The sequence below is a fragment of the Dermacentor albipictus genome, chromosome 4 (assembly GCF_038994185.2).
Source record: "Dermacentor albipictus isolate Rhodes 1998 colony chromosome 4, USDA_Dalb.pri_finalv2, whole genome shotgun sequence".
Classification (NCBI taxonomy): Eukaryota; Metazoa; Arthropoda; class Arachnida; order Ixodida; family Ixodidae; genus Dermacentor; species Dermacentor albipictus.
Genome location: NC_091824.1, coordinates 113,370,003 through 113,397,364, shown reverse-complemented (window position 1 = coordinate 113,397,364; position 27,362 = coordinate 113,370,003). Strand labels below are relative to the sequence as shown.

Sequence of the window (27,362 nt, the reverse complement as noted above, 5' to 3'; positions counted from 1 at the left end):
ATTTGTATTGTATACCTTTTAAGTGCTGAGCTATTGAAAGATTGATTAAGGTGACCTACATGCTGAGCCAGTAGTTTACTGAGTAAAATACACGGAGAAGGGTGGAAAGATAGGACAGAGCACAGGGGATGTATTCCGTGTCCACCTAGTGGTAATATCCATTTCATCCGCTGAAGTTCTGATTCGCTGGGCTGGGGTATGCATGGGAAGGAGACATGCTCCCCCAGCTAATTGCACTTCAGCAGAAGAGGATATGGACATGTCCACTAGATGAATACTTGCAAAGCTATTTAATAAAGTACTTCTGAAACCAACATGCCTGCTATGGTTCCATGGTTATGGTTATGGTTACAGCCTACATGGTTAATGTATAACCGCTTAGGCCAAAATTATTTAGACACTTTTTATGAGGACTACATATTTACTGGAAATCTCAAAATAATTATGTTAGTGCAGAATACCATCCTTGCTTTCAATGTCTGTCTTAGTAAAAGTGTGAAAGAACCAGGTTTGTGCATGAAAAGTTTTCCTAAGGGTGTGTGCCTTGAAGCCCGTAGTGGTAATCACAGGAAACCGGGGTGGATCCAGAGTAGCACCAAAGGGCAAGCCCTCATCGAAACAAACATGGAGGGAAGTGATTGCATGCTCAAACTTGTCAGCTCACAAGTTTGCCAAGACCAAGTGATGTCAGAAGTTGATGAAGCCTACATGGTTAATGTATAACCGCTTAGGCCAAAATTATTTAGATACTTTTTATGAGGACTACATATTTACTGGAAATCTCAAAATAATTATGTTAGTGCAGAATACCTTCCACTAGTTGTGACGTCCTTGAAAGAATGAAAATGTTTGAGTTGTACTTGTGTGTTGCATGAAGTTAATTAAAAAAAACTCAGCAATGGAAACAAAATGCAAAGAGTAGTATTCGAAATAAATTGCCACTTCTTTAGGGCTAGGTGAATTCAAATAATAATTATAAGCAAATGAAGATCGGGCATACAAGATAGATATTTCGGCTCCCACTTGAAAGCCTTGTTCAAAAAAATTGTGAACAAAGCTCCAGTTGAACCAGCTCTTATTTTTTATTTTTATGGTTGGCATCTATTTTTAAACTACTTACCGTGCCTCTTTTGACCAAACCAGACAGGCTGTCGTCAAACTCTTCACTACTTCAATGCAAATAATTGGAGGTTGGCAAATACATTTTTCTAATAGGAATAGTAGGTAACGAATAGTTAAACACTGATGCATACATTTACAGCAGGCATATTTATCTTGGAATTAAGCACCATGCTTATATTGTCTAGTAAAAAAAGGACAGCTATCAAGAAAGATTAGGATTATTTTTAAGCAAAAGTAATTATACCTCATATACTTGAAGCAGATGTAGTGCTTCTGAAGAATCCCGTCCAAACTGCACACACTAAAACATTAAACTGGGATATTCAAAAAGACAAGTACATGTTTTGCTCGCCAAGTGACATTTAGTGTGCTCAATTATGTAAAGTGTGCTATTATATGATTAACTTAATTTGCTAATGTAAAGAAAGAACAAGCCAAGATCGCTTGCTTCATATATTAGCGCTGAATCAAGAAGGCAATTAAGGAAGGAGAACACCAGAAATAAACACGAATATTTGTGTGCTTTCTGGCACAAAATAATTCTCATGTAAGCCACATAACATGCTTTCCAAAGCATCCGCTACCTTAACTTACAGCTGCATCACGTGAAGGCACTTTCTAGGAACACACATGCTTCATGATCATTCACTGTGGTAATGACTCCCACTGAAGTAGACTGAGAACATATCTGGGCATTACATTCAATAGCTGATGCAAAGTGAAAAGACTGCTGCTTGTAGGTCTGAATGAACCAAGTGAATAAGAAATATAGGTTCTCAAACTTCTAGTAGTAAGTGTGGCAGCACTTAAGAAAAACATATTGCAACTAAAAATTGCAACACATGATGAAATAACTGAAATAGCTAGGGAGAGTTTAATAGACCAATAAACAGGAAACTGCAAATTCCCAACATTTCTGAATACTTTTCTTCATATGTACTCACCTCATAAGTATGACTTCCCTTAATGCTCGAACCTCTGCCTTAATTTCATAATTCCCCATTCTCGCAGCTTCGCTCATGCTGATTGACATCTAGCACAAAGGTTGGCAAAAGTAGCTGAGCATGTGCATGTGTTGTGATGCAAGCTGCCCACATCTGGTAGCCGCATGCCAATTTCTCAGAGTAGATGAAAGGGAAGCCTTGAGGGTAAACCATAGAGAAGACGGATACCTCGGTTCAATGATAACTGAAAACACCAACATGGAAAATTTGTACAGCCCACAGAATCAGTAGAATTGACATAGTTTGGAAAAACTGAAAAGATGCATTATGATATTTATGTTACACAGGTTCCAGTCAAGTTGAAGATTTTCACTGTCTAATAAACTTATAAGACAATACATGGCCAGCAATACTGTATGGAACCTAAACAATTTTAATAAAGTCACCTATAAGTCAGGATGGAGAAGTGACGGAATTGAGGATGCTAAAATGGATGAGGTGGAGGCAGATTGTGAAGACAGGTCTTAAAAAATTAACATTCAACACACACTTAAGTTGGCAAAGTTTGGACTCAATGTTCAAGAAGAAATTGACTAAGATAATTTATTGGTATACATACATGAGAGAGCAGTAACAATACAGCAGAGATAACTGTCATGCAAGAGGAAAGGATGTCAGTCTAAAAATTAACATTTGATCAGAAGAATGGTTATGCATGAGCTCAGGCTCATGTACAATTCTGTATGGTACGCATGATGTCAGAGCTGCATCGCATAAGGAACTGTGGCCTTACATGCCTCGATTATGAAATGATGTAGGCCAAGAGTGGAACAAAGATAGCATCAAGAGGGGGCCTCCTCCAAAAGGAGAACGGTAGGAAAACGGGGAGAGAGAGATTTTCTACGCAACAGATACAGTCATATGAGTCATAGTCATGACCCAAGGAGCTGCACAACAAGCTATATAAATTCCAATCTCTGTACAGTTAAACCTCAGTATAACAAAATTCTCGTATAACGAAGTATTTAACTTTTCATAACCTCTTCTCCATAGAACACCATGCATTTAGAGCCTCAATATAAAGAAGTGTGTTTGTCTGCAATTTAAATATAACGAAATTTCGCTTCTGCCGCAGAGGAGTGCCAAGACAATCGATGGTAACTTCCGCGGACGCAGATAGTCACATGATTGAATTACAAGCGGCTGCTTGCAAACGGACCTCTCAAACTGCGTGCAGCGCAACAACAACAGCAGCTTGGAGCCGCATCATGTTCCGTATAAATTAAGTCCAAATGCGATCAGATCCTATCGCGCCTCGCGCAATTGTGCTTTAGGTGCGAGTGAAAGTGTGCGAGGGTGAGGCAAGAAAATGGTGGCTTCGTAAGCGCGGCCTTCCCACGCGAGCAATGGCAAAGTGGGGAAGGAAAGCGAGCTCGCGGTAACGCGATCAAGCGCGCGCGAGGGGGCGGGGTAAGTTGGCGCGCGTCTCGGCCATGACTGCGCGTGGCTGTAAGCGCGGCTGAGCGCATACGCAGCCGCGCACCCTGCTCTAGAGGTAATCTGCTGCGTGTGGAAAGAGCGGGCATACCAAGACGGCGCGGCATCATCTAAGCCGTTTTCCCGCTCGTTTAGTATTGAAGGGTGCGCAATCTCGAGTTTTGATGCCCCGTTGGAACGAGAAGCAGACTAAAGGGCCGTTTATAGTCCGACGTTATCGGCGCGCGGGCGAGCGTCGTTCGCGGTCAGTCATGCTACGTCGGTTGCGCTGCGCCAGCCGAGATGCCATCCCCTCTATACTTCAACGCGCGCGCCGTAGGCTGCTATCTTCGGAGCATGCGCAGAAGGTTCGCCAAGTCGCGCGCCGTCCGCAAAAGCCGTCTGCGGAGTTGTGTTGGCGCCTTTTTCTTCGCGCGCAATGCATTGTGGTGCGAGAGTTCCGCCGACTTCGACGCGCGAATGGCTCCGGAGCCAAATCGGCGCCGGGCCCGTCGGGGTGCGTTGGAAGCCGCCGGTTACGTTAGCTGCGCCGGTGCGCCCGACTATTGGCGGCGAGGAGTTACAGAGTCGCCATCTATCCGAAGCGCCTTGCTGGCGTAGTATGAGGGATCACGTGGCACGCTCCTCATAGGTTTTGCTGTCAGCGCTCACTGAAAACAGCACGCGCGAGCTCTCCCGGACATTTCTGTAAGTACTTAAGTACTGTAAGTACTTAAGTAAGTACTTAAGTTAAGTACTTAAGTTAAGTAAGTTAAGTACTGTAAGTTTCTTACTGTCTAAATAATAATCTTGGGCAAACTGAACGCACACAATCGTTTACAGACGCCATCTCTTTACCGAATACGTACAGTGAACGCCACTGCGCGCGGTCGCCGCGATGGAGTCTCCCGAACCGGCTTCTTGCGTGAAAGGTAGGTAAACGCTGAGAGCAAACTATCTGAAATATGTTCTTATAGTGTTTGTATAACTAAATGGAGCGTAATAGAATTAAGCCTCAATGCAGCGATCGCGCAGATTCGAAGCGACCGACTGCGCGGACAAACAGTGCGCGGACAAGCATGCGCGTCTGCATGCTTGTCCGCGCACTGTTTCCCTTTCACCGCGCGCGCGTTTTCGCACCGTGCCATGAGCTTTAGGCCGCAGAATATGAGCACTTGACAGTATACAAGCAACCATTGTTGCGTGGGCGCTATCACAGCTGTTCAAAAATAATTTCATTGTAGAGACTTCGACGCCTACGGAGACTGTGATGTGACGTCGCGACGATTCAATCTTTTTTTTCTTCTAAATTCTTTTTCTTTCAATACTATTTCTCGAGTTGCGTCGCACTGTATGTTTATCGGTGTTCTCAGCGTGCGATTCCCCACTGCTCCTTTTTTGTAATCCAGTGCATTAATTCATAACACAAACATGACCATATGCCATATGCTTTTTTTAAATGTGCTTCTTATCGCTGCCTTTCCACTCCACTGAACTTGCCAGTATCTATAGCATCGACAAGTTCATAGACCAAACCGTCATGACATTAGTCGGGCAGCGGACTCGGGCGAGCGTCTCAGTGCGCGTTTTCAGAACATCGCAGACCGGGCGCCGTAGTAGAAATCTTCCTCGCGTCTGTGCTTGCTGCATACCCGAGTTGTAGCCGATGACTGTTTGCCGGTTTTGTGTTTCGCGAGCCAAGCTTCCCACAGCTTCTTGTCCTGCGGCTACGTGTGAATAAGGCTGACACTGTGCTCCGTTGCGTGCGTCCGGCATTGCGGCACCGAGCAGTAGCCTACCATGTTGTGCGCCTTCAAAGGCAGCCACTACCTATTGTAGTGCTTTCAAGCGTTGTAAAGGAGACACTCGAAGCGGGAAAATCTCGCCACTAAATGAGGACCGCAGCGTACGAGGGAATTTAAACTCTCGTTTTCAGCTCGCTTCGCCGCGCTCGAAGCAGCCGACGCGGCCGCTATGTCCACGTGATCCCTCCTAGCACGTCACGCCGACGGTGGCGCCAGCTTTTCCAGTGGTGGAGCTCGAGGCCAATTACGAGAGCTCAACCCAGCTCCACAGGCGCGGCGGCGTCGCCTTGAATACCACGTGACACCGTGACGTCACGACAGAGGAGAAACGGGGTTCCAACTCGCGCCGTCGCTCGCGGCGTCGCGGCGGTATATAAGCAGCTGCGCTTGCCTCTGATAGACACTCACGAGGTGAGATGCCTCCTGGAGACAGAGCTGCTCGTTGGAATGAGAAGCGAAGGTTGCGGCGTGCTACAGAGACTGATTTTCTAGTGGCTTTGGCTCAACTCTTGCAAGATGGGCTGGGTGGGAATCGAACCAGGGTCTCCGGAGGGTGAGACGGAGACGCTACCACTGAGCCACGAGTACGATGCTTCAAAGCGGTACAAAAGCGCCTCTAGTGAATGCGGTGTTGCCTTAGAAACGAGCTGTTTCTAAGGCTCAGGCGTGCGTCGCTTGCTCAGGCGCACATTTCGTTGCCGCGCCGAACGCTGCGTTGCTCGACGCTCACCGCGTCCAATGCGGGGCGCGTAGTCGCTGCGCCGTAGCCCATTGTCTTACACCCCTTGGCGGGTCGACGGGAACGCTGTCGCGTTCCACTCTTGAAGGCGAAGCAGAGTAACGCATGAGTTGTTTTTTCGTCTAGCCGAACCAAATATAGCCAAGCAACAGCAGTTCACCAGGCTAAACAGTGGTTCAACAACTAAAATAAAGGCTAGTATGCTTCGCATCCTGGGCTTAACCTTCGCTAAGCCACAGCCATTTTTTTTTCACCCTTCTTTCAATTCCCTCTCCCTCTTGTGCAGCGCGGTTGAGGTGTCCTCATAGACACTTACTGCTCTGTACTTTACCCCATTTTTCCTTCCCAAACCAAGAATCTCTCTCTCTCGTCCCTCTCCACTAGAGAGCCATCCTCACGCGGGTGGAAGAAGCGGGAGCGGCGGGTGGATTGATCATGTGCCCTAAACAGTCCCTCAATATTAAAAGTGTACATATATTTATAAATGAGTCAATAAGGGAAGAATGAAATGGGTAATTCGTTTGACAACGAAATCAATTTGAATCAATAATGAATTTCTCTATGGCGATGCATACATTCCTATGTGAGTGTCTATGCGTAGACGGTCCGAAAGACAGAGGTACCTAAGTGCTCAATGGCAGGCCGAACTGTCGCACTGTAATTTCCAATGTTTCTCAGGGAGGGAAAACGCCGGCAGTGCGGAAGTAATGTACATCCATTTCTAATGCCTTGCAGAAATGGCACAAAGTCGAAACTGCCATATCAGATTGGTGTATTCATAAGTTTAGGAGTGGGACTCGACATCGCAGTCGCGTTAATGTTACTTATGCTTGTCTGCTTCAAGGGAATTGTATGTGGTATAGCTCCGTGGATGATGTTAAATCTGATTTTTATGTTACAAGGGTGTTTCTTCTGAACCTGACAGACGTGATAAAAACCGTAGTTGAAAGAACGGTAATCACATGGCCTCTAATAGAAGGCTTGGCCAAGCTGTCTGCCGCTTCATTTATGAATATGCTTTTATGCCCAGGTACCCATATTAATCGTAAATTCCACAAATCAATTGGAGCCAGTGAGTACAAAGTTTTTAATATATGCGACTCATCGCGGGGCAGTAAGTGAGGCGCACAACGATAAAGAGCCTGATTATTGCCGTGATTGTAATGGAAGCTTTTAATTTAATGAGTGTATCGAGAGTGAGCAGGATTTCGCCTTCATCTTCTTTAGTATAGCTTCACGGTGTCATGCCCCTGATGTCATCTGGTCCAGTGCTGCTGGAGGTGGGTCCGTATTGGAACTGTTTAGGTAGTGAACAGGTCTGGTCTGGACTTTTGTATGTTGACATTGGTCCCTTATAAGTACGAATAACTGTCGCAGTTAATATTTTAGGGCGCGTGTGGTGTTAATGAATTTTAATGAATTTATCTGAATCAAGGAAGGTAGCTAAATGGGCTCCTGGCACGCGGCGTCATGTTTATAATCTGTTTGCTACCATACTACAGTCACCAGCGCACTGAGAGACCACGTACGTAGATGAGCCAGGGCTGGGAGGCAAGGGCAGTTACCCTGTGCCGATGGTTCAACGTAGCCCTGGTTGGTGGCCGCTGTTGCGCTCACGCGCATGCGTCTGCCTACACCAAGTGCCGAAGCTCGGCGAGCCTTTCTGTGAGATAAGGTACCGTCGCGCATGGTTCTGCTCGTGAGGAGGGTTGTGTTTCCCTCTCCCTTTGTGAAGGCGAGGCTGGTTAAAAGGCCAGCGCAGCCACGCCGTAGTGGCTTGTTGTATCAACCGGCAGCAGCTATGCCGGAATAAAGTAACGTCGTTCTTCGTTCGGCGTAGTGTTCCTGTCTCGGCTCGGAGCCCTGCTCGGCCAAAACGTAACAGCTGGTGGCAGCGATAAGATGGCGGATTCCCGGAGGTTCTGCGGCAGCAGTCGGTGAGGCTTTTGGTCTTGTACTCTGGTACGCCGAGCGTTATAATTTCTTGGCATAAGCAGGAAATAGGAAAGGCGACTAGAGGGGACTTTCGTTACAGTTGCGGGCAGCCATGGATCTGAATAGCTTGCTAAAAGTAGATTTGTTAGCCGTAGCAGAAGAGCTCGGTGTGGAATGTAGCAAAGCTATTCGGAAGCCCGAAATTGTGAGCAAAATTTTAGCTTGCAAGGCCAAAGACGATGAAATTGCTGAAGCAGTGGATGAAATCCAAAAGAAACGCCGAGCCAGAGAAAGAGTCAACTGTCTCCTGTAAACTATGACATGAGAGGTTTTCTTCAGCCTTTTTCCATCGGTAGTGAATTGGGGTTGTTTTTGACAAACTTTGAGCGCACTTGTACAAGAATGGGCTTTGAGCTGTCCTCCTGGCCACAGAGACTTCTGAGTTTGTTACCGGGGGAAGCCGCCAATATTTTAGCCAGGATGAGCCCCGAAGAAGCGGAGGTTTACGCGGACGTAAAAGGAGCGTTGTTAGCAAAGTATAACTTGTCGCCTGAAGCTTTTCGGTTAAAGTTTAGAGAAACAACTAAACAGCCAGACGAAAGCTACTCGGAGTTTGCATACAAGCTAGCAAGCTTTTTGGAAAACTGGCTGAAAGGCGCCGACGCGTTTGATGACAAGATGAAAATGTTTGAGGAATTTTGCCTAGAGCAGTTCTATTCCACGCTTCCAACCAAATTGAGGGAATGGGTGCTCGACAGGTCAGACGTGAAAACTGCACGAAAGGCAGCGGAGTATGCCGATGACTACTGCGCTAAACACCGTTCTGATAATTCCGGAAAAAACGGATGGGTAGCAGGTGTCTCCACAGGACAGCCGAGATCATTTCGTAAGCCAGAGAAGAAAGATGAGAATGAACTAAAGGAATCCTTCAATTCACGGCACAAGTCGTTTGAGGCGCCGAAACAAATTGTCTGCTTTAACTGCTAGAAATCCGGACACGTGGCCGCGGGATGCCGGGTTCCGAGAGTGTCCCCGGTCCAGTTCGTTCAGGAGCCAAACGAAGACCTACTGCGTCCGTACCTTCACGACATGGAAGTTAACGGAAAGGAATGTAAAGTATTGCGCGACACAGGTGCAACGTATGACGTGGTGCACTCGTCCTTCGTAAAGGCGGGAGATTTCACGGGGGGTAGCGTGTGCTTAGTGCAGGCCTTGGAAAAAAGTACGTTGAGCCTACCAGTAGCCAAAGTAACTTTGAAAGGTTCGTTCGGTGAAATTGAGACCGAAGCAGCCGTCTCTGACGATGTATTGCCAAGGTGTCCATATTTGTTATCAAACAGAACGGCAAAAGAGCTGCTGAAGTCTGGAGTCACGCTCGACATGAACCCTGTTATGATTGTTACTAGGTCGATGGCGAAAGAAGCTGAAACTCAACCGCAGCTTCTCCCACGCGCTATCACTCGCAGCGCTGCGGACCAGCATCACGGTCTGGCCGATAACAACGGCGGCCCAAGTTTAGGCTCGCAGGAATCCGTCGACGAAGAAAGCGAACTTGAAACCCGTTGTATCCCCCCCACGAGCCGCGATTTTCAGGCGTTGTCTTCCGTTGATAAGGACACGTTGATCGAGGAACAAAAGAAAGATTCAACTCTCGCAAAATGCCGTGAAAGCGTTTTTAAGCAAGAAACAGGCAGCGGCTCATTCTATGAAAGGAGTGGCATAATGTACCGTTTGTTTCACGGAAAGAAAGGTACAAGCGTTGACCAACTTGTGGTTCCTCTTAAGTACCGCGAGAACATTCTGGAGCTTTCCCATCGGGCAGGCTGGTCCGGTCATCTCGGCATTAACAAAACAAAAGCAAGGTTGCTATGCCATTATTACTGGCCCGGCTGCTTTAAAGATGTGGAACAGTTTGTTCGTAGTTGTGGCGTTTGTCAGCGCACAGGTAGACCGAACGAGAAACGTAAGGCGCCCATGGCCACCGTACCGATTATTACGGAGCCGTTCCGCCGAGTCGTGGTAGACATCGTCGGGCCCTTGCTAGTGACAAAGTCGGGGTTTAAATATCTCTTGACCATGGTGTGCCCTGCAACTAAATTTCCTGAGGCAGTGCCATTGCGTGCCCAGACGTCAACAGACGTAGTGCATGCACTCCTCTACATCTTTTCCCGCGTTGGTTTCCCGAGTGAAATCCAGTCGGATCTTGGCAGCGTCTTTACGAGCGAGTTGACCACCACGTTCCTTAACAAGTGTGGCATCAAGATACCCCACAGTTCTGTTCTGAAAACTGAAATCCGCACATTTCTAGGAATGGTAGGTTATTACCAACACTACATCAAGGGCTTCTCGGAGGTTGCTAGCTCACTTACAGACGCACTAAAGAAAGACGCCCCTACTCGGGTAGAATGGGACGAAGCCAAACAGACTGCATTTGCTTCTTTGAAAGCTGCACTTGCAGAAAAGCCAATCCTCGCAAGCCCGGACTACTCGGGGCCCTTTCTTGTGCAATGTGACGCCAGCGAAAAAGGGGTGGGTGTAGTACTAAGCCAGGAAAACGAGCACGGACACGAACATCCGATTTTGTACGTGAGCCGAAAGTTGAGCGCTCGCGAACAAGCCTACAGTACCATAGAAAAAGAATGCGCGTGCCTAGTGTGGGCTCTAGAGAAGCTCTCATGTTACTTGTCAGGTTCAGAATTCATTTTTATTACAGATCATAGGCCGCTCACATGGCTTCAACAAATGTCGAACAAAAACGGTAGATTACTACGTTGGAGCCTAAGTTTGCAACCATACGCGTTCACGGTTACACAAGAAAGGATCTCTGCATGCAAATGCAGATGGCCTGAGCAGGGCCTTCTCTCACTCGGCGTCACTCGGCAGTAATGCAGCAAAGCATTCATTCCGAATTCATTATCCGGCCTGGGTCTGTCGAGGGTCCTCACTGGTCGTCAGTTCTGTTTCTTTTAAAAAGATTCCAAAACCCTCTGCGTATCGGGGTCGGGCCGGGCCGCATCCGGCGGTTGTTGTTGTGCTTGTGGGGGCTTGCCTTCTTGCCTATGCCCAGGATCTTGGCCATGGACGCCTCCTCGAGCAACCCTCTGACGTCTGCGGTCACCTGAAAACCCGGTGCCCGATCTGTCCACCCATCAGTAGCTCAATACTCCAGAACCACGGGCTCATCTCTCAACAATGCGCCCGATTTGGCCAAGGAAGCCTCTACTGGCAGTCTTGTGACGTCTGGGGTCACCATAGGTCCTGGCGCCGGATTGCGCATCAGCAGCGCCCAGTACGCCGGAGTCGCTCCGTACCCTCGACTCACCTTCCGGCACTTCGCCCGCTTCAACTGCTTCAAGGGAAAACCGAATGTGTTCTTCTGTCAAACTTCGACAAACGTTCGGAAGTGCATTTGTGTTGCAGTGTGGACCTTCTGGGAACCACTCTCCCCCCCCCCCCCAATCTTCTCCCGTGGGGAGGAGCTGTTGCGCTCACGCGCATGCGTCTGCCTACACCAAGTGCCGAAGCTCGGCGAGCCTTTCTGTGAGATAAGGTACCGTCGCGCATGGTTCTGCTCGTGAGGAGGGTTGTGTTTCCCTCTCCCTTTGTGAAGGCGAGGCTGGTTAAAAGGCCAGCGCAGCCACGCCGTAGTGGCTTGTTGTATCAACCGGCAGGAGCTATGCCGGAATAAAGTAACGTCGTTCTTCGTTCGGCGTAGTGTTCCTGTCTCGGCTCGGAGCCCTGCTCGGCCAAAACGTAACACCGCCATTACGGAGGGTGCACAACGACACTGACGTGGGTTGTGGTCAGTCAAGCATAAGTGCTGCGTACGAGTTAGTTACCTAGCCGCAGTGTGACGAAATTGGGCGGGGTGAAATATCTATGGCCTTGCTAACTGAGCTCAAGACTTGAGGATGTTTGCTCGTCACCCTAGGATACCCGTCATGCTAAAACTGGTATCTGGGTGGGTTCTCAATATTTGGCGCATTTGGCACCCCTCTGTTTACGTGAAAATGTGCTTAGGCATAGACACCTAGACAGAGTCAGTTGCTACCACAGTGTAATCGGTCTCAAACGGTCTTCCGTGGTAATGTGCGCAATGCGAGAGTCATACGTTGACATTTATTTTGAGTAGGCACATTTAGCGTTTCTAACAAGATTGTGCAGCATGTGAAAGTTATTCAGACGAAAAGCTTTTCACACTTCGCAATATAGATTGCTTTGCTGTATTATTTGGTACTCCAAACGGGATAACACTTTTCGTGACAGCGGACGAGCACAGACGCAAGACATTGACAACACGTTGTACTAACTTCAAGAATTTATTCCAGCAAACAACTACCCTTATAAACCATGCAACGTAGCGCCACACGTAGCACCATATGTGAAATTGACTTTTCTGAAAAGATAGTTCAATCTGGTTCACAGCCGTGTCGGACTTTGTCGTCATTGATGGAGGTGCGGGGTCTCCTGCAATTCTGGAATTGCGCTGCCGGACTCTCCTCGCCATCGTGACCACCGAAACTACCGCGAGCTCCCCACCATCTGCTCCCCAGTCCTCCGTATGCACCGGCACACTCCGTCAGCGTGACCCTTCCATCTCCAGCGGCACTGACGACCACGATGTTGATGGCTGGCTGTCATCTCATGAACGTGTCAATGTGAACAACAAATAAGATGACACCATGAAATTAACCACCGTCCCTTTTTGCCTCACCGGAATTGCCCACTTGTGGTTTCGGAGCTTCGAAAGCGAGATCCCAAGCTGGACTGTGCTTGTAAAGTTCAGCGTGCTCTTCGGCCGCCTTGCTGTTCGAAAGCTTTATGCCGAACAGCTTCTGCGATCGCGCTATCAGCAACCTGGTGAGACCTTTACCAGCGAGCTCGAAGAGGTCATCGACCTCTGTAAATGCGCTGATGCGTCAATGACCGAGAAAATTAAATCAAGCATATATATATATACGGGTATCGATGAGGACGCCTTTCAGATGCTTATTTCGAAGAGCCCCTCTACGATTTCCCAAGTTATTGAGCTGTGCCAAAGCTATGACGAGCTCCGTCCACAACGCCTCGTCACCCGCCGCCCTGTTCCACATCAGGAATCCTTGTCCGGCTTAATCCCACCTTTTAAAGCTCTCACCCTGCTCTCGCAGATCAAGGCTTTCATGCGGGAAGAAGTTGCTCGCCAGCTCTCCCTCATATCCAACCCGCCGGAGTCAAGTTCGTCCCCTAGTCCGACCCTACGACACGCGGTGACGAGGCGTTGTCGACGGAGCTCTCCATAGCTTTGGCACAGCTTAGAGGGGCTCTTCGAAATCAGCATCTCAAAGGCGTCCTCGTCGATACCCTTCAATATATGCTTGATTTTATTTTCTCGGTCATTGACGCATCAACGCAATTGCAGAGGTCGATGACCACTTCGGAATCGCTGGTAAATGTCTCACCAGGTTGCTGATAGCGCTGCCGCAGACGCTGTTCGGCAGAGAGCTTTCGAACAGCAGGGTGGCCGATAACCTCGCTGAACTGGAGCTCGGGGTAGTTTCGGTGGTCCCGATGGCCGGGAGTGTCCGGCAGCGCAATTCCAGGATTACAGGAGACCCCGAACTTCCACCAATGACAGATTAGTGAGCCGCGTTTTTAGAAAAGTCAGTTTCACATATGGTGCTACCTGTGGCGTGTGGCGCTACGTTGCATGGTTTATGAGGACAGTTATTTGCTGGAATAAATCGTTGAAGTTAGTAAAACGTGTTGTCAGCGTCTTGCTTCTGTGCTCGTCCGTTGGCACTAAAAGTATTGGCGTACCAAATAATACAGCAAAGCAAGTTTATCTTGCGAAGTCTGAAAAGCTTTTCGTCTGAATCACTTTTACATGCTCCATAATCTCGTTAGAAACGCTAAATGTGCCCACTCAAAATAAATGGCAATGTGTGGTTCACGTGTTGCACCCATTACCAAACAAGACCGGTTGAGTCCCAACTGACTCTTACTAGGTGTCTATGACTAAGCACATATTCACGTATAGCGCATGGCAGTGCGCCCAATATTGTGAGAACCCGCCCTGATGACAGTTTTAGCATGACCGGTATCCTAGGGTGACGAGCAAACATCCTCAAGACTTGACCGGTTAGCAAGTCCATAGATAATCACCCCGCCCAATTTCGTTACACTGCGACTAGGTAACTAAATCACGCGCAGCACTTATGCTTGACTGACCACAACCCACGTCAGTGTCGTTGTGACCCTCCGTAATGGCGGCCACCAACCAGGGCTACATTGAACCATCGGCACAGGGTAACTGCCCTAGCCTCCCAGCCCTGGCTCATCTACGTACGTGATCGCTCAGTGCACTGGTGACTGTAGTATGGTAGCAAACAGATTATAAACATGACGGCTTGGCCGAGCCTTTTATTAGTGGCCATGTGTTTACCGTCCTTCCACTACGGGTTTTATCCAGTCTGTCAGGTTCAGAAGATACACCCTTGTGACATAGAAATCAGATTTAACATCATCCATGGACCTACACCACAAACAATTCTCTTGGAGCGGGAAATTTTGCAAAAGCAGACTAACAGAAGTAACATTAACGCGACTGCGATGTATAGTCCCGCTCCTAAACTTATACATGCACCAATCTCGTATGGCAATTTCGACTTTGTGTCATTATTGCAAGGTATTAGAAATGAATGCACATTACTTACACAACTGCCGGCGTTTTCACTCCCTGAGAAACATTGGAAATTACAGTGCGACCGTTCGGTCTGCCATTGAGCATTTAGGTATTGCTGTCTTTCGGAGCGTCTGTGCATAGGCAATCACATAGGAATGTATGCATCGCCATAAAGAAATTCATTATTGATTCAAACCGATTTCATTGTCAAACGAATTACCCATTTCATTCTTCCCTTATTTCCTCATTTATAAATATATGTACTCTTTAAATATTGAATGACTGTTTAGGCCCAAACATGATCAATCCACCCGCCGCACCCGCCTCTTCCACTCGCGTGAGGATGGCTCTCTAGTGGAGAGGGACGAGTGGTCGCAACTTTCCCGTTCGCACACCTGCTCGTCTCTCATTGCCTGGTCCAAAGCGGACGGTGTCTGGTGTCGTCACAGCAAACATGACGCTTGCTCGAAGCGAAGCGGGGACGCGAGACCTAAGCTACAGCCGCATCAGAAGCAGTCTATTTTTCTCCTTCTTATGAATTTTACTAGAGTTATCTGTCACCCACGGAGATAGTCACCGAAGGCAGCAAGCCGGGGCACCATTCCAGGCTTTGTAAGTGCGTGCGATCGCCAAAAGAAACAGACGGAGCGCAGAGTGTGTTGTGTTTACAACAGAAATAATCAGCAAGTTCCATAAATATTTAACCTATTTAGTAAGCTGTGTCGAGTGATACCGAGGTCCTACTTCGTGGAACACGTATACTTCACACTTATCTGACCCAACCATCCAGATTACAGATTGCTCTACGGCAGCCACCTAAAAGTGCCCTGCATTTCTGTTGCTCCGTTATGTGGGCACTGTTGTGGGCGAAGGCCTCGCCACTACAAAGTAAATTCCGTGTTAATTCATAGCAGTGGCACATTAAAGCAGTCACATTATGAACACATGCAAGCGGCATCTAATATAGTCACTAAAACAATGTTTGTACTAGTGAAGGGTGGCAACAGATGGACATTTTCATCACAGTAAAATTTTTGACACGCAGCAGCAGCACATTACAAAGAAATGTTTGCCTACATAACAATTCTTTTTCACGACTGTATTTCAGCAACTTTCTCATGTCATGTTTAATTACGCACAAGTTATGTCAACACATCTTGTCTTAAAAGGTATGCTGTACTAGTAGCAAGCTTTGATTTCTCGTATTTTTTCCCTCTAAAACAGCTCGTAAACAAAAAAAAACGCCTAAGCAGAGATCGAGGAATTTGTACGTCAAACTTCGAAGCATCTATAAGCGAGGAAACCTCGCTGCAGTAAGAATAGGTGAAGAGACCGACGAGTCGTTATTATACAACTTCAGCATAAAAGCGGGGCATCACACACAGTCGCAGGTGAAGAACACGATTATTTCCAAACGTAACATTCCTCATCGGAAGAAAATGCTTCTGAAGATTTTCAATGTTACTTTGAGGCAATAAAAACTTGCGGAACAAAATTCTGGCAACCAGTTCTCAGCAACCATCAGCACAGGTTCCACTGTTGTCGTGAGAGTTCTACTACCTACGCTCACGCACTCTATGCACACAGGAGAAGCACGCACAATACGTGTGTAAGCAAGCACAATTACTTACCTTTCGAATGGTACGACGTGGTCGGAAAGCGCTCTCCATGTTGCTGTTGCTGCATCGAAAATGTCACTCCCAGCATACATGCCACTGCCTAGTGGACGACCTGAGGCACGCTAATAACACACATTATTTCTTTGCGACATCCACCAAACTTTCCAGTTGCAGACACCAAGGGAACGCACACCACGGCATGAAAATCGCTGGTCCACACTTGCTTGGCGCGCCACCCATACGGCCAGTTTGCAGCACGGCACAAGCTATCTTCTGACACTTTTGGGCCCGCTAAATGCGGCACATTTGGATAAAGCAAACACAAAAACACGCAATCAAACAAACGCATTGTAACGTGCAGAAGTAGCAGCTTGCACAACAAACCAGCCGGCACGACAGCGCCACTTGCATATATACTCAAGCAGGAGAAAGTCCCCGTTACAACATCGGCCCGACGTCTCTGGCCGACTGCAAAACGGTTGGCCCGACCTCGGTGCCTGATGGGGGCCAGTGTCAGGGATTGACACTGGCCCCACGTCTAGCGACCATCGGCAAGTGATTTTGCAATCGTAAAATGCATTAATTTTTTCGTGCAGCAGTGTTCACAATTGCAAGTATTCTTTGTTCACTGAAATACTACGATACAGCAAAAGGACAGCGCTGGTCTGCTGTGAGAGTTTCCCATATTGCCCGGGAGGCTCTCTTTCAGCCGTTCACAGGTTCTTGTCTCTCAACGGTATAGCATCTGGCATTTCTCTGTCACCATCGAGAGTGAAGCTTGGATAGTTACAGTGCTCATACAAAATGAAACAAACGAACAAACAAATAATATAGTAATGAATAACTCTGTAAACCGTGCAGACGGTTTAGTGACATTTTTCACATTCGTGTGCAGGAGATCCCGATCGTGACACAGTCACAGACAAAAGGATTATTTTGTCGTTGCACATGCATGCAATAAACATATTTTGTGCAATTGAAGGGAAAATTAGTGTGTTCGACTTCTGCGACGTGATTCACGCTTTAGAGACGCCCAAGGAAAAATGACGACTGCAGGAAGGATTGATCTACTGACTTGGCTGAGAATATCATTGCAAAAAAAGTATACATCCAGGTAACGCAAGAAATGAATACAATACATGGTTGCACAAAACATTAAAAATAAATTATGGGATTTTACGTGCCAAAACCACTTTCTGATTATGAGACATGCCGTAGTGGAGGACTCCGGAAATTTAGACCACCTGGGGTTCTTCAACGTGCACCTAAATCTAGGTGCACGGGTGTTTTCGCATTTCGCCATCATCCAAATGCGAAAAGCGCTTGCGTCTCGTCCTTGTTACTTTGTGGTCGCATGTGTTCGCGCTGTTACAATTTTTATGTCAAGTATGCAACCAACTCGCCCAGAAAGAAATTTGAACGAAATGCGGCCGCCATGGCCGGGATTCGATCCCGCGACCTCACAAACAAAATAGCACGTAAACTGCCACGAGACACATGTATAGTTATACATAACGTCGAGACTGCGGTTCCAAAGTATTACGCGTAATCTACGAAAATGCGACAACAGAAAAATTTAGGAACAAGTTACATATCGGCTGTCCACAGTGTTTCACGTACGTGTCTTTTTGTTAGATGTTCCTATATCTACTCTAGACCTCAAACGGAAACCTCCATCCATTCTAACCTGTAAAAATCATTCATTCTTACCTGCAATGCGCGAGACGTACCGTACAGTAGTGGATATTTACATTTGTTTGCTTTTATTGTTTTTTAATGTGTGGAAACAAAAGCGACTTCGAATTATTTATGACTTTTCCACAATGACAACCACACAAGCGTCTCACCTAATTTCTTCACCGAGTGGTGATAACGGTTCCGAGCGTAGCAGGTCATTCGCACACTGTACTTCAATTTAACCAGTGTCGTTCCAGAGTTTCCTAGAGAAAAATAAGGAAAATACGTCACACTTACCAGACGAAAAAATAACGTTAGAATTATATACGTGAAAGTACTTCTCACATTTCCCAGTCCCCACTCTCGAACGCTTGATCCGTTCTCATACAAAGTACTACACAACGTGAAATTAATATGCCACTTCCAAGTACGCATATCTTTCACTCCGAGATATGGAGGCTCCACTCCATGAAAAGGGCTTGCATTCTGCACTTTTACATTACTGCACTTTTCAACACCATTTGGGCTGCTGGATATCTTCCACTTGCATGGAGAGAAGTGATTGTGATTCCCATTCTGAAGCAAGGTAACGATCCTTCGTTGGTGTCAAGTTACCGCCCGATAGCCCTCAGAAGTTGCATTTGTAAGCTGTTTGAGAGAATGATTAATCGGCGACTCATACATTTCCTGGAATTAAACCAAATGCTTGATCCCTTTCAGTGTGGCTTCAGAGAAGGGCGGTCCACAACCGATCACCTTGTGCGCATTCAGGGAAACATTTGCGACGCCTTTCTACATAAACAATATTTCCTATCCGTATTCCTCGATATGGAGAAGGCGTACGACACAACGTGGCGCTCTGGAATCTTGAGAGACTTGTCCTGAATGGGCATCCGTGGCAATATGCTCGCCCTAATAGAAAGCTATTTGTCCAACCGTACATTCCGCGTGAAAGTGGGGAGTGTACTTTCACGTCCATTTATACAGGAAACTGGTGTACCCCAAGGAGGTGTGCTCAGCTGCACCCTCTTTATAGTTAAGATGAACACACTCCGCGCTTCATTACCACCAGCTATATTTTATTCTGTCTACGTAGATGACATACAAATAGGTTTCAAATCCTGCAACCTTACAGTATGCGAGAGGCAAGTACAACAGAGCTTGAACAAAGTGTCCAAATGGGCAGACGAAAACGGACTTAAAGTGAACCCCAGCATGAGTTCTTGCGTGCTTTTCACTAGAAACAAAGAGCTCATTGCAGGTCCCAGTATCGAAATGTATGGTCAGCGAATACCTGTGAACAAAGAGCACAAGTTCTTAGGCATCATACTTGGCTCTAAACTAACATTTATTCCATACATAAAGAATCTCAAGGCCAAATGCTTGAAAACAATGAACTTACTGAAAGTTTTATCCCACAAAGCATGGGGCAGCGACAGGAAATGCTTAATGAATCTTTACAAGAGCCTCGTTCGATCACCGGCTGGACTACAGTGCTGTGATCTATCATTCAGCCACCCCGAGCGCGCTAAAGATGCTAGATCCGGTCCACCATCTAGGAATCCGACTGGCCACTGGCGCTTTCAGAACAAGTCCCATTCAAAGTTTGTATGTAGAATCAAATGAGTGGTCACTCCATCTACAGAGAACATAGATCAGCCAAACATATTTTGTGAAACTTGCCTCTAATCCTCAACAACCGTGTCTTAATACCGTTAATGATATGACATATGCTACACTCTTTCGCAATCGTCCCTCCGTAAGACAGCCTTTCTCGCTGCGTCTGAGGGAGCTTAGTGAAGAAATGCATGTCCCACTCTTCGAGCTTCGCCTAATTCATCCAGCCAAGCTGCCACCTCCTTGGGAGTGGCAGCTGACACAATGCGATATATCTTTCACTCAAGTTACAAAGCACGATCCAGAGATTCAAATCCAAATGCATTTCCTGGAACTCCAGTACAAGTACGCCTGCACCGAGTTCTACACAGACGCATCGAAATCACGCGAGGGGGTGTCCTGTGCAGCCGTCGGCCCATCCTCCTCGGAATCCGATGTACTACATCCCGAAACAAGCATCTTTACGGCTGAGCCCTACGCACTATTGTCGGCTGTGAAGCATATCAGGAAATCAAAACTCCAGAAATCAGTTATATATACGGACTCCCTCAGTGTTGTAAAGGCCTTCATGTCATTCGTAAACCACAAAAATCCGGTAATTAATGAACTCCATTCCGTTTTGTGTAAAGCGTATATAGGTAATCAGCATGTCATTATATGCTGGGTGCCAGGTCATAGGGGCATCGAAGGTAATGTTCTGGCGGACCAGATGGCCATGTCAGTTGCATCGCATTCTGTCAATCCCACCGCTGCAGTCCCTGTCACAGACATGAAGCCCTTCTTACGGAGGAAACTGCGGAACCACTGGCAACACCTGTGGGACGCGGAAACAAGTAATAAGCTCCACGTGATAAAGCCACAGCTAGGATTCTGGCCTTCTGTAACAAAATCACGCCGAATAGATGTCCTATTCTGTCGTCTCAGAATAGGACACACATTTGGCACCCATAATTTTCTACTCGCCGGAAACGACCCTCCAACCTGTGGTAGATGCGAGGAGAGGCTTACCGTCATCCACGTCCTCCTAGAGGACGTCTGCGTGAGCAGGCGTTTGGTGTGTTTCAATTCGGCACCCCACATTGAACGACCACTGGTACTGGTGCCGAGTGCGCTTTACCCAGTGTGTACTGGACTCCCTCCAATAGTGTGCATTATGCAAATTTACGTAGGCATTTCTGCAAAAGTTGGCTTCACCTGCGCACATAATATTGCTCAAAAAGTCCGTAGACTCATCGGCTTTCCTGAGGACCCCAATTCGAGAAATCTAGACAATTATATGGGTCCCTATCTTCTGAGCATTGGTGCTGGTTAAGGTAATACGGGTGAATGGCCATCATTTAGAATCCTCCAAACTGATGACTTGGAAATAGGTACCTGGGCGGCCACGTCCCGTACGCTAGCTTTAAGGTTTGAGGCCGTAAAACATCCGTGCGTAGGCTAGCACTCAAAGATTGAGTCCTCCGCCGGTGTTTTTCTTTTTTTTAACTGCCGGTTTGTCCCATGTTATCATAATAGGATAGTGGATGCGTTTGGTCTTCCGCCACACTTCCATGACTGGTATATATTTTGCAGATCCCAAGTAAACGATCATGTTTACCTTCTGCTCATAGAGAAAGGCATGGCGACTGGGACTAAACAAAACGCACCTTTAAACCTTTGCACTGACTTTGTCAATTCACTCTTGTGGGGTAGGTGCTGTAGCAAAAAATATATATCTGTGGGGAGGGGGGAGGGGGCTCAGCCCGAAGGGGACTGAGCCTCCCCCCTCCCCCCGCACAAAACCTTCGGAGCCGGCTCGAGCCCCGGAGCACCCCCCCCCCTCCCCTTAGTCAGCGCCTATGTTATAGCCTATTGCTTAGTTTAAAAAGATAAAGTACTTCAACGATGCGGAAATTTGTTTCGTTTGTGCAATGTCTGGTGTTCTGAAAGCATCTTGAAAGTAACGAAATACCTTTCTTAACATTTCGTATTTTAGTGGGATAGTTGTTTGGAATTAGAACATTAAGTACATGTTTGCATATATTGTTTAGTGTCCCATTTTAGATACTTAGAGCATTCTGTGCACGTCTGGTACACTTCTGCAGACGTACTGGTAGCTGACCTTTTCTGCCTGGCGCTGAGCAGCGCTGTGACGGTGGTCATCATCCGGGTGAACGCGGTACACACGCCAAGTCGCAACTAGCTCTTGAGGCCCTATCGCAAGATCAGCGACTGCATGCACCGCACGCTGGAGTTCCTCGGGGACCTCGCTGGCCTGTGATGCCCCCTCGACGCGCTCTTTGGTTAACTTCTTTGTTTGACTGCAGGCGTACACGCGCGCAGCTCCACTTTGTTTCCGTTCTGGTCACAAGCCGAGTCTTAAACGCGCACCATTCCAGGCCACAGCTAAGGGTATTTCGGTTTCCTTAAGTCTTAGTGCAAGGGAAGTCCGGCTTGCCTACTCACAAGGAGCGACTTTGAACACTGCTCGCAGAAATTTTATATTACTACGCGTCGACGGAACGATTTATAACTGTACGCGAGACAGGCATCAGCGAAGACCTCCGTGCATCGTCCATGGCTGCATGTTACAAGTCATCCATCCTTTGTGACTTACCTTCGATTGTGCGTAAACATTAGCGATATGATTCCATGGAGATATGGGACTTCTTGTAAATGAATATTTGCGGACGGAGCCATAGCACGTGAGCACGTGAGCAATAGGTGTGCAAACGTGGGGAAATAGCGCTACGCACACTAGAGTTACTGCAAAAACGATGCGCACAGCACAAACAGGCACGCGAGGTGTGAAAATTGTTGCAATGTCCGTGTCACTTTTGCATGTTTACATTTAGCTGATCCCACAATTAGCTGCTTAGTCGTTCAAAACATTTGATGTGTTAAATTTGAATAGAAGTGTCCGGCGAGGAGCCCGTCGCTCAGTCTCTCACTGCAGCTGAATATATTCTTTTCGAAGCGCACCATCGTGATCAAGGTACAACTTTCGGTGCATTTACTACTGATTTACCGGCGACGACTCCAAATGCAGCGAGCTAGTCGCACTATGGCGTGGCTGTCGTTGGGAATTATTCTATTGTCAACATTGTCGAAACAGATATACAGCCTCCGCCTCGGTGATTCCGTAGAATTTACGCTTCCGCAATTTCTATAACACTGGAAAATATTGGTTGGTTTACACCGTAGTGAAGGACTCCGGAATTTTTGACCACCTGGGGTTCCTTAACGTTCACCTAAATCTAAGTACATGGGTGGTTTCGCACTTCCCCCCTATCGAAATGCGGCCGCCGTTGCAGGGATATAAATGTGGGAGACAGAAGTGGCATAAAGGAAGATAAAGTACCTCAAAAGACTGGCAAACGTTTTGGTAGATGGACTTGTCTGTGTCAAAGGCGGTTTGTCATCCTCGGCTCGTTAGCTCTAAAGGGTGAGTAAGGTTACGACGTTGTTGTGTCGGCAGCGGCAGGCAAGCGGGGGGCCCCGACCAGCGAACGCCCGGCTAACGCCGGCGCAGTAAAGGAGACGCGGAGCGAACTGCTCCCGTTGAAAACCGGAACGAAGACTCCGCCGACCGGCGGCTGTTTATTGCTGATAAAGGGTACCCACGCCAGATGACACCTCCCAATTGGTCCAATGCTCGTCACATGACAGAAGGGGGGTGCGCCATCTAGCTCAACAACTACAAAACATACATGTGCGATGGCACATAGATCTGACAGGGGGCGACACTATACTACATCATCCCCCCCTAGAAACAAAGTAACATACAGTGAAGCGCGCACACGCGACGCGCACTTAAGTCCAAAGGAGATTTCAGTTCATTCCCCCCCCCCCATGTTCACACACGCGCACCAGTTGCACACAAAGCACGCACTTAAGTCCACAACAAATTCAATCCGTCCCCGCCCAAGTTCACATACACGCGCACCAGTCTTGGGCACCAAAACACAGGCAGTCACTCAAACAAAGTCCAACAAGGAATACGGCACAAAACTCACTGCACCGCAACAAGGAACACATTTTACCTGTGTGAACGAAAAATGTGAACTGCCTCCTAAATGTCACAGCGAGGCCCCTAGCCGTGGCATTTCGAAGACGGCAAAACGCTCTGCATTCAGGAAACATAATCGTCAAGCCGCGGAGGCCGTTTTTTGACACGATGAGGACGCGTGCGTACCTCAGAAGAACTTTGGGGGTTGCGACGCGTTTCGGTCGACTTTAAAGACCCAGTCGTCCCACTACTATTTCCCTCCCCCTGGTTGGAAAGTTGAATGTGGTTGTCGTTCGAAGCTGGAGAGGGTTGCCCAGGACGCTCCCCTCGAAGTCCCAACAAGTCCTGGGATACTACCGATTCCCCCACGGAATCTGAAACTATTGCTGACTGTGTAGACTCGGAAGCGATACAGTCAGATGCACTACTTAAGCGGTGCGTATGAAAGGACGATGTCACGCCAGACGAGTCATCTGAATGACTATCCAGGTTTGAATACGAGTACAAAAAATCTTTGTCAGTCGTGGACAATGTACTATGGTTTGAATTATAGACTACTGTGGTTAACTTAGACGCATTCCACGTCTTCCCATCACTGAGTACAAAAGAGGATGGTCCTACATGGGCCTTAACTGTACGAGGCGTACTGTACTTAAAAAATCCTTTCTTGGCAAGTTTTACTTTGACGGTGTCTCCCACCTTGATACGAGTTGCCTGAGCACCTCTACGTTTGTCTACATACTGTTTAGTTTGCCGCTGTTTCTGCAAGACTCTCTCGCGAACTTGCGGAAGAGAACTGTCCTGAACCGTTATGTGCTTACGCAACCTGAAGTTGCTAATATCTATCTTTGAACGAGGTTGACGACCATGAAGTAGGAGGGCTGGGGAGAGACCCGTTGTAGCATGTGGCGTAATCCTATAAGAACCCAAGAATTCTGAAGTGCTTTTCAAAGCATCTCGACCTTCAAGCCTGGATACCTGCAGGTGTTCCTTAATGACTCGGTTGAACCTTTCTATTTGACCATTACCCTGAGGATAATAGTTGGAGGAGAAAAAATGAGCGATTCCTTTTTCCTTTAGGTAATCTTGGAATTGTTTTGAGACAAACTGCGGACCATTGTCTGTAACTATAGAGTCTGGCAACCCTTCACGGCTGAAAGCCCAGTCAAGAAGCTTAATGACATCATCTGTGGAGATGGAATTAGTACCAAGTACTTCTGGCCACTTGGAATAGTAGTCAACAAGGGTGACTAGATACCTAGGGTAGGACGTGTTTAATGGGCCAATGATGTCCATTCCCAATTTCTGCCAAGGCCCGTTCGGCCATTCAACTGGTTGCAATGGAGCTACATGAGGCTTTGCAGACTTGTCTGCCAGCTTACATACATGACAATGCTTTACATACTGTTCAACAGTGCTATCCATCCGGGGCCACCAATAGCGTTCACGAAGAAGCTGCTTAGTACGTACTATGCCCTGATGATTTTCATGTGCCAGCTGTAGAAATGTAGGTATGAGGACACTGGGTATTACCACACGATCACCACGCATGAGTAATCCATCTGCAAATGACAATTCTTCATTCACATGAAAATAAGCTATTAAAGCATTGTCTATGTTTTTCTTGGAAGGCCAACCTTCTGCTAGGCATTTACTGACCTTCTGAAGGGTCTCATCTGTACTCGTTACAAGTTGCACTGTTTCCTTGTCAACGACTGATGTGACTAAGGATACTATTTCTTCCTCCTGAACTACATTCTGCGAATCCTTTACTGGAAGTCTAGACAAGGCATCAGCGACTAGGTTTTCTGATCCTTTGCAATATTCAATCTGAAAGTTGTAATACAGGAGCCTGGCTGACCATCTTGAAATGCGAAGAGGTCGACGACCTGAGTCGCCAGCGGACAGTAATGCAACTACTGCTTGATGGTCAGTTCGAAGAGTGAACCGTCTACCCCAGAGGTACACATGCCATTTTTCACATGCGAACAGACATGCTAGCGCTTCACGCTCTCCTACAGAATACTTTCGTTCCGCTACAGACAAAGTTCTAGATGCAAAAGCTACAGTTTCTAGCTTAGAACCATACGGTTGCTGTAACACAGCACCAACACCAACATCAGATGCATCAGTCGTGACTACCACAGGCAATTCAGGGTTGAAAATCTTAATGACAGGGGAACATGTAAGACGAGCTTTCAACTGATTGAAGCTACGTTGTGCATCATCAGACCAAGCAAAATTTTGCCCTTGCCTGAGCATGAGGCGAAGCGGTTCCACAAGTTCTGCATAATGATCAATGAACTTGGCATAGTAACCAGCTAATCCTAAGAAGGATTGCAATGACTTAATATCTGTAGGAGCAGGCGCATTCAGGATTGCTTTTACCTTGCTCTCTGTAGGCGAAATGCCTTCAGCTGAGATTTTATGGCCCAGAAAAGTCAGTTCTCTCACAGAGAAGACACATTTTTCATTCAGTTTCATACCACTGTTTGAAATACAAAGCAAGACTTCTCTTAAGTTAGCATCATGCTCAGGTTTTGTCCGACCCCATACCAAAATGTCATCAAGGTAACAGACAACATTCTTACAACTCTGCAAGATTTGTGACATCATTTTCTGAAACACTGCTGGTGCGGATGCCAAGCCAAAACAGACACGCTTGAACCTGAATAAGCCTTCATGAGTTATGAATGTCGTGAGATCTCTACTACCTTCTTCCAGTAACAGCTGGTGGTAAGCAGATGCTAGATCCAGCTTAGAAAAATATGTGGCACCATGAAACATTTGCAACAACTCTTCTACGTGCGGCAAAGGATACCCATCAATGACAATCGCCTTATTCGGTTCCCGTAGGTCAACACAGAGCCGGATGGCTCCATCCTTTTTGCGCACCACGACGAGTGGAGACACCCATTCAGAAGCCTCGACGCGCTCGATGACGTCGCAGTCCTCGAGACGTCGCAGTTCATTTGTCACCTGGTCACGGAGAGCCAGGGGTAGTCTGCGCAACTTTGATGATACTGGTTTCATACCTTGCCGTCGACGTATTCGGTGCACGAAGTTTTTGACGAGTCCCAACTCGCCACTGAAGAGGTGATCAAAACCCGGAGGCACACCTGTGGGGCTCTGTACTGGAGGAAGCGTAGCCAGGCAGCACGTCAGCGACGTACCGTCGATTTGTATCCCCAAGCGCTGGATGGCGTCAAGACCCAGCAGTGATGTTCCTGTAGACGTTACATGGAACGTGACTGAGCACGACCTTTGAAGAAACTGGACAGTGGCTTGGAAAAGGCCTTGAATGTCGATGCGTTGCCTGGAGAAATTCCTCAAGTCCACTGCTGTTTTTGACAGTCTGTGCTGTCGACCAAAGTGCTTCCCAAAATCCTCAGCAGTCATCAATGAGACTGACGCTCCTGTGTCCACGAGCAGCCGCATGGCGACGTCGTTAACCACGACCGGGACTTGTAAATCCCTTTTAGCTTCGAAAGTGCTCACTGTCAGGACAGACGCGGACGGCTGTCCTGCGGAAGTTGAAGACAGCGTCTCTGCGGAAGAGACGTGCTGAACAGTACGGGTTTTTCGGCATACGGATGCAAAATGGCCCAACGTGTGGCAGGCGTTGCACCGCCGGTTCCTTGCGGGACAGTTCCTATATGTGGCAATATGCTTCGTGCTGCCACACCGGTCGCATGTACTGCGGACGAAATTAGGGTCCTTTGCATCCTGTGCTTCATTGCGGGTCCCGGAGGAGCCTCGCGGAAAATGTTGATAAT

The 27,362-nt window shown here is 47.4% G+C and overlaps 1 protein-coding gene across 1 annotated transcript in view; it reads right to left on the bottom strand.

The window, feature by feature from the left end:
- LOC139059271 (uncharacterized) overlaps window positions 1-18,166 on the bottom strand; it is a 42,960-nt gene extending 24,794 nt beyond the window's left edge. The window contains exon 1 of the mRNA XM_070537468.1: window positions 18,152-18,166. The gene's annotated coding sequence lies outside the window, so the exon portion shown is untranslated. The remainder of the gene's footprint in view (window positions 1-18,151) is intronic.
- Window positions 18,167-27,362: the final 9,196 nt, after the last annotated feature.